Raw genomic sequence first — 8,942 nt, forward strand, 5'->3', positions numbered from 1 at the left:
AAACCCCAGAACTTAAATTGTTACAAAGATATTTATTTAGTTTTTTTATTTATATATGTTTCCAATAGGGAATTATCAGGAAATTTTTATGTTTCAAATTTAATTAATTTTAATTTTTTTTAAATTACCCCGTGCCAGTATTGCTCTGGCACCAGCACTCATGTTCATATTTTTATATTGGCTATAAAGATCTCTGGACGTTAAGGTAAATACTTTTACAATCTTAGTTAATATTTTTTGGACTGTAATGTTTATATGCACTATATGTAATATTTTTTCATTATTTTACAGAGACTGAGGGAAGAAATATTGAGGAGGAGGCTGAGGGCGGCCCTCCCATGGTGGGCAGCCGCACTACTCCTATGCACAGTCCTGTACGCGCGATGACTTTCAGAGAGGATGAGTTTCTTTCCGAACGAGAAGGTAAATACTTTTACAATCTGTTAACATTGTTATGTTTATATGCATGTAATCTTTTTATATTTATTTTCAGGAACAGAAGTCATCTTTACCGTGTTTCCAGTTTAAAATTTAATTTTTTATTAAAATTAATTATTAATTTCTTATTTGGTTTACACTTAAAAATTTATATTATTTTATATAATGACAAATAAAAGCAATATGCATGTATGTCACTACACAAATTCTAAAAAACTATCATAGTGAATAAGGTCGGTAGTTGTCCATATTAATGAGGAGATAGGTGAAAGGCCATAAGGCAGCCATGCAGTATTACATAAGAGTAGAATATTATACTATAAAAGAAAAAAATACTGTACAATAAAGAGAAAAGATAGTGGTGAGATTCATTGTTCTTCACTCCTCTCTGCCTCAAGAAGGTATTTGTTGAATATTTTATCATTGATTCTTTCCCATGACACTATTGCAAGTCCTTGCTCCTTGTAGCGTTATCCGTGGATTGTTGTTGATAAGTAATCTATTTTTTTATGTTGCTGATAGCCTGTATTTTATTAAATAATTCTAAATTATATATAATTAGTGTATAATTGTTTCTTGTCAGGTCAAATTAAAGATTGGATTTCAGAGGATCATGGTTTGTAGTTGCAGGGGTTAAAAGAATGGGGTCTAAAAAAATGAAAGTGATTTAGCAGATACTCAAATTAGTGTTGGTGGATTTGATGGATCTGTAACTGCAAAGACCTTGTAACTTACTTCGAAGAAAAAAACTTGGGGTTTGTTTGGAGATGTAGGTTGAAGACCCTTGCAACACCTTTTGATGCGTTCCCGGATTTTTCAATTAACACTAGAACACTTAAAAGATTGATTTTATATGAGAATGTAATCCCACATGCATATGTGCATTTTGTGTCTCCTGGTTCAGCAAAATTAGTTTCTAGGTGTGGAGAGCTTATACTCGGTAGCAATCCTCTAAAGATTATTTTAGGGTCTGAAAGTCAATAAAAACCCTTTAAGCTTCGAGGTGTCCATATCGAAATTAGGGGCTTGGTTAGATAAGACGAGTTTTTTGTGGGTTGGAGAAGCCCAACTAGTGGTGTAGGATTTCTTGTGGATCTCTTCTATGAAATTTGCGAGTAAATTTTTAACATGGATACTGATTTTTCTTTCTCGTCTGCACGAAAACATACTATAATAAAGTGTTCAGGACCGAGCCGAACACGAGCTTAAACGAACAAAAAGTGCTTAAACGAGCTGAGCCGAAATGAGCGCAAACGAGCCAAGCAGAGTCGGAGCTAAAAATCAGGTCAAACCACTAGTTGACTATTAAAATAACAAACCAAATTAATTTATCATTTTATATTTAGTCATATCACTATAATATATATATATATATATATATCTTTACATCCATACGGTTGTATTATTAAGATTTTTTTTAAAAAAATTCGAAACACCAATTCGGGACTAAACATTACTCAGAAGTACTGGTCAATCAACTAGTTGATTGTTAAAATAGGACACCGAATAACTTATTTTTTTAAAATTTTTTGTCATATCATTAATATATATATATGATGACATCCATACAGTGGGATTATTAAGAAATATTTTTAAAAAATCTGAAACACGAATTCGGGACTAAACACTAAGTAGAAGTATTGGTCAATTAACTAGTTGATTGTTAAAAAACCAAACCAAAAATAATTATTTGGTTGTATAACTTTTGTCATATCATTAAAATGTATATATATTAACTTACGGTTGGATCATAGATAAATATTTTTAAAAAATTTGAAACACGAATTCGGAAATAAACACTAGTTAGAAGTACTGGTCAACTACTTGACTGTTAAAATAGTAAGCATAATAAATTTATTTAATTTTGAAATTTATATATATATATATATTAACATCCACACGGTTGAATCATTGAAAAATATTTTTAAAATATTATAAAAATATTTAGAAAATGTTACATTTTTTCGAGTTTTAATTAGCCGAACTCGAGCCGAACGAATTCGATCCGAACTCGATCCGAACATACTAAAAGCTCGGTTGTGCTTGTTATCTTAACAAACAATTTTTTGTGTTCGAACTCGAGATCGAGCCTTAACGAGCCAAGCCAAACGAGCTCTTAATAAGCCGAGTTCGAGCTTGTTCGCGAACAGTTTGATTCGTTAAACAGCCGTTAAGAGTTCGATTCGTTAAACAGCCATTGAGCACAAGTATTGATGATGCGTATACCTAGCTTATAATTAATATTCAAAGCATTGATTAATGGTAAAAAAAACATACCACTTGTAAAGCTCCATTATAATTTCCAGCCTGTTTTACTGGAGAAAGGAGCACTTGTGACAACTTTTCTTAAACATTCATTATTTTTCTTAATTTTTTCAACTGAAGGTAGGTAGCAATTTATAGCCAAATTACCACCCATATACAATGTTTACATTAATTATCTTAAAACCAATCTTACCGACTCTTGCATTTTCTAGGTGAATACATGAATCTCATTTTCTCTTAATCTTTCTAGAAAATCATGGAATACACTTTTCTCTATTTTTCTTTATTTGATGAGCAAAGTAATTTACTCTAACAATGTCTCCCTTAAATTAGATTTTCTCAATACTCCCAAGCTTTGAACATGCTTCTTGAAGACTTGTCTACTCAACGGTTTTGTGAATATATCTGCCATCTGATCTTCTGTTTTGCAATACTTGACTTGGACATCACCATCATTTACAAGCTCCCTTAGAAAATGATATCGAATACGAATATATTTTGTCCTGCCATGAAGCACTGGATCCGTTGTGACTGAGATTGTTAAAATGTTATCGCAGAACAAACTGGTTGCTTTATCTTGCTTCTGATTAAGACTTTCAAATATTCCATGTAACCAAATCAATTGGCAGCCTGCATAACATGCAGCAATATATTCGGATTCAGTAGTTGAGAGTGCCACAATTGCTTGTTTCTTTGAGCTCCAAGAGATTGCACCTCCTCCAAGATGAAAGATGAAAGACCAATCCTTCCGTGACGGACAAACAAATTTCTCTAGAATGCGCTTGATCTCTCTATTAGACACTTTTACTTGACCATTAGTTTGCGGATGATAGGCAGTAGCAACACGATGATTCACATTGTAGCGCTGCATCATAGAAGTGAACTTACGGTTGCAAAAATGCGACCCCTCATCACTTATGATTACTCGTGGCGTTCCAAACCTTGTGAAAATCTGCTTATGAAGAAAATTCAACACTACCTTTGCATCATTCGTTGATAGAGCCTTGACTTCTACCTATTTTGATACATAATCGACTACCAGCAAGATGTACTGATTATTGCAGGATGAGATAAATGACCCCATGAAATCGATTCCCCAAATATCAAAGACCTCGACTTCAAGCATCACATTTAACGGAATCTCATCCTTCCTCGTAAGATTTCCCACTCTTTGGCAATGATCACACCTTAAAACAAACTGATGAGCATCCTTAAACAAAGTAGGCCAGAAAAACCTACTTGCAGAATACGAGCTGTCGTCTTCTCACCACCATAATGTCCACAATAAACTGTGGAGTGGCAGTCTCGTAATATCCCCTCCGTCTCACAGAATGGGATATATCTCCTGATGATCTGGTCAGCTCCTTGTATGAACAAATACGGTTCATCCCACATATACCACTTCACCTCATGCAAAAATTTCTTCTTTTAAGCTGTATTCATATTAGAAGGCAATATAATGACAAGATAGTTCACAATATCTGTGAACCATGGCTATTCCTCCTAAACTGCGAACAACTGCTCATCAGGAAAAGATTCGTTGATCAATGTGTTATCATGTGAAGTAGACTCGGGATTCTCCAATCTAGAGAGATGGTCAGCTACTTGATTCTCAGTACCTTTTCGATCCATGATCTCTAACTCAAATTCCTGTAGCAAGAGTACCCAATGAATGAGTCTAGGCTTCGAATCCTTCTTAGAAACCAAATAGCGAATGGCCGCATGATCAGTGAACACTGTCACCTTTGTCTCAAGCAAATAAGATCAAAATTTTTCGAAACCAAAGACTATAGCCAAGAGCTCCTTCTCAGTAGTGGTGTAGTTCATTTGAGCTTCATTTAAAGTCTTACTAGCATAGTATACCACATGAAAGAGATTATTCTTGCGCTGCCCAAGAACTGCGCCCACCGCATAATCACTCGCGTCACACATCATCTCAAAAGGCTCTGTCCAATTAGGTGCTATAATAACTGGTGTAGTTATCAAACTCTTCTTGAGAGTCTCGAATGCCTTCAAGCATTCATCATCAAATTTGAAAGGCACATCCTTCTCAAGCAAGTTGCACAACGGCTTAGATATCTTCGAAAAGTCCTTGATGAAACGCCGATAAAAACCCGCATGACCAAGAAAACTACGGATTCCTTTCATAGAAATAGGTGGTGGAAGATTTTCAATGACTCCCACCTTGACTTTGTCCACCTCAAGACCCTTGCTAGAGACCTTATGCCCAAGAATAATGCCTTCACGCACCATAAAGTGACATTTTTCCCAATTGAGCACCAAATTAGTTTCCACACACCTTTTGAGCAACGCACGAAGATTATTCAAACATTCATCATAAGAATGTCCAAAGACAGAGAAGTCGTCCATGAACACCTCGACATTATTCCCAATCATATCAGAGAATATAGCCATCATACATCCCTGAAAAGTGGCCGATGCGCCACATAAGCCAAACGAAACTCTACGAAAAGCAAACGTGCCAAATGGACAAGTGAAGGTAGTCTTTTCTTGATCCTCTGGTACAATACATATCTGATTATACCCCGAATAGCCATCCAGAAGACAATAATACTCATGACCGGCCAACCTGTCAAAGAAAAATCTAGATAAACAATAAAACCTGTCCATATGCATTTGATGGATTCTTTTTCTGAAAAAAAATCTAGATAAAGACAAAGAAAAAGATAAACAATTTATTTTATGGGATGCACCTGATTCTTGAGGTAATTTTTTTATTCATTTGAAAACTGTGTTTGTGTTTGTGGTGTACTTCTAATATTTGATGTATGTATTATTTCGTGTATTTTGGCTCCCATTATATGTTTTTTTTGTCATGGTAGGCTATCTTGTATAGGCGCATGCCCGACCTTGCACCAAAGAGCAGTAAAAGTCAGAACCTGAACCCCCACCCCACAATGCAAATGTATGAACCCTCGCGCAAGCCCTATGAAGAATGAAAGTTCAGCTTAAGTGATCTACGTGAAGTAAGTAATACACATACAATATTTTATAGATGAACCCGTGTCCTGATTATTTGAGTTCAACCTGTGTTCTGATTGTTTGAGTTTAACCTGTGTCATTACATAGTTAAATTTCTGCGTAATTACTTTCAACTTGATTACTTGAATTCAGGCATGTAAGACATTATCATTCAAATGTTCAAATCAAATATATTTTGTAACCAATTACGTTTACTATTATGGTCAATATTGAATACATGACTTGTCTTGGATTTGAATATAAATTATTATTCATAACAATAAATGGGTATATATAAACCCCAGAACTTAAATTGTTACAAAGATATTTATTTAGTTTTTTTATTTATATATGTTTCCAATAGGGAATTATCAGGAAATTTTTATGTTTCAAATTTAATTAATTTTAATTTTTTTTAAATTACCCCGTGCCAGTATTGCTCTGGCACCAGCACTCATGTTCACATTTTTATATTGGCTATAAAGATCTCTGAACGATAAGGTAAATACTTTTACAATCTTAGTTAATATTTTTTGGACTGTAATGTTTATATGCACTATATGTAATATTTTTTCATTATTTTACAGAGACTGAGGGAAGAAATATTGAGGAGGAGGCTGAGGGTGGGCAGCCGCACTACTCCTATGCATAGTCATGTACGCGCGATGACTTTCAGAGAGGATGAGTTTCTTTCCGAACGAGAACGTAAATACTTTTACAATCTGTTAACATTGTTATGTTTATATGCATGTAATCTTTTTATATTTGTTTTCAGGCACAGAAGTCATCTTTACCGTGTTTCCAATTTAAAATTTAATTCGATATATATATTCAAATTTGTGCGAGCAAATATTTTGGAATATTACAAGCCCATGCCTCGCACTGGTTTTTACCCTAATTGATTATAAGTTTGACCTATATACAATTATTATAATTATATCCGTAATTTTTTATTAAAATTAATTATTAATTTCTTATTTGGTTTACACTTAAAAATTTATATTATTTTATGTAATGACAAATAAAAGCAATATGCATGTATGTCACTACACAAATTCTAAAAAACTATCATAGTGAATATGGTTGGTAACTGTCCATATTAATGAGGAGATAGGTGAAAGGCCATAAGGCAGCCATGCAGTATTACATAAGAGTATAATATTATACTATAAAAGAAAAAAATACTGTACAATAAAGAGAAAAGATAGTGGTGAGATTCATTGTTCTTCACTCCTCTCTGCCTCAAGAAGGTATTTGTTGAATATTTTGTCATTGATTCTTTCCCATGACACTATTGCAAGTCCTTGCTCCTTGTAGCGTTATCCGTGGATTGTTGTTGATAAGTAATCTATTTTTTTATGTTGCTGATAGCCTGTATTTTATTAAATAATTCTAAATTATATATAATTAGTGTATAATCGTTTCTTGTCAGGTCAAATTAAAGATTGGATTTCAGAGGATCATGGTTTGTAGTTGCAGGGGTTAAAAGAATGGGGTCTAAAAAAATGAAAGTGATTTAGCAGATACTCAAATTAGTGTTGGTGGATTTGATGGATCTGTAACTGCAAAGACCTTGTAACTTACTTCGAAGAAAAAAACTTGGGGTTTGTTTGGAGATGTAGGTTGAAGACCCTTGCAACACCTTTTGATGCGTTCCCAGATTTTTCAATTGACACTAGAACACTTAAAAGATTGATTTTATATGAGAATGTAATCCCACATGCATATGTGCATTTTGTGTCTCCTGGTTCAGCAAAATTAGTTTCTGGGTGTGGAGAGCTTATACTCGGTAGCAATCCTCTAAAGATTATTTTAGGGTCTGAAAGTCAATAGAAACCCTTTAAGCTTCGAGGTGTCCATATCGAAATTAGGGGCTTGGTTAGATAAGATGAGTTTTTTGTGGGTTGGAGAAGCCCAACTAGTGGTGTAGAATTTCTTGTGGATCCCTTCTATGAAATTTGCGAGTAAATTTTTAACATGGATACTGATTTTTCTTTCTCGTCTGCACGAAAACATACTATAATAAAGTGTTCAGGACCGAGCCAAACACGAGCTTAAATGAACAAAAAGTGCTTAAACGAGCTGAGCCGAAATGAGCGCAAACGAGCCAAGCAGAGTCGGAGCTAAAAATCAGGTCAAACCACTAGTTGACTATTAAAATAACAAACCAAATTAATTTATCATTTTGTATTTTGTCATATCACTATAATATATATATATATATATCTTTACATCCACACGGTTGTATTATTAAGATTTTTTTAAAAAAAATTCGAAACACCAATTCGGGACTAAACATTACACGGAAGTACTGGTCAATCAACTAGTTGATTGTTAAAATAGCACACCGAATAATTTATTTTTTTAAATTTTTTTGTCATATCATTAAAATATATATATGATGACATCCATACAGTTAGATTATTAAAAAATATTTTTAAAAAATCCGAAACACGAATTCGGGACTAAACACTAAGTAGAAGTATTGGTCAATCAACTAGTTGATTGTTAAAAAACCAAACCAAAAATAATTATTTGGTTGTAGAATTTTTGTCATATCATTAAAATGTATATATATTAACTTACGGTCGGATCATAGATAAATATTTTTAAAAAATTTGAAACACGAATTCGGAAATAAACACTAGTTAGAAGTACCGGTCAACTACTTGACTGTTAAAATAGTAAGCATAACAAATTTATTTAATTTTGAAATTTATATATATATATATATTAACATCCACACGGTTGAATCATTGAAAAATATTTTTTAAATATTATAAAAATATTTAGGAAATGTTACATTTTTTCGAGTTTTAATTAGCCGAACTCGAGCCGAACGAATTCGATCCAAACTCGATCCGAACATACTAAAAGCTCGGTTGAGCTTGTTATCTTAACAAACAATTTTCTGTGTTCGAACTCGAGATCGAGCCTTAACGAGCCAAGCCAAACGAGCTCTTAATAAGCCGAGTTCGAGCTTGTTCGCGAACAGTTCGATTCGTTAAACAGCCGTTGAGCACAAGTATTGATGATGCGTATACCTAGCTTATAATTAATATTCAAAGCATTGATTAATGGTAAAAAAACATACCACTTGTAAAGCTCCATTATAATTTCCAGCCTGTTTTACTGGAGAAAGGAGCACTTGTGACAACTTTTCTTAAACATTCATAATTTTTCTTAATTTTTTCAACTGAAGGTAGGTAGCAATTTACAGCCAAATTACCACCCAGATACAATGTTTACATTAATTA

This window comes from Apium graveolens, chromosome 3 (assembly GCF_009905375.1).
Source record: "Apium graveolens cultivar Ventura chromosome 3, ASM990537v1, whole genome shotgun sequence".
In the NCBI taxonomy this organism is placed as follows: Eukaryota; Viridiplantae; Streptophyta; class Magnoliopsida; order Apiales; family Apiaceae; genus Apium; species Apium graveolens.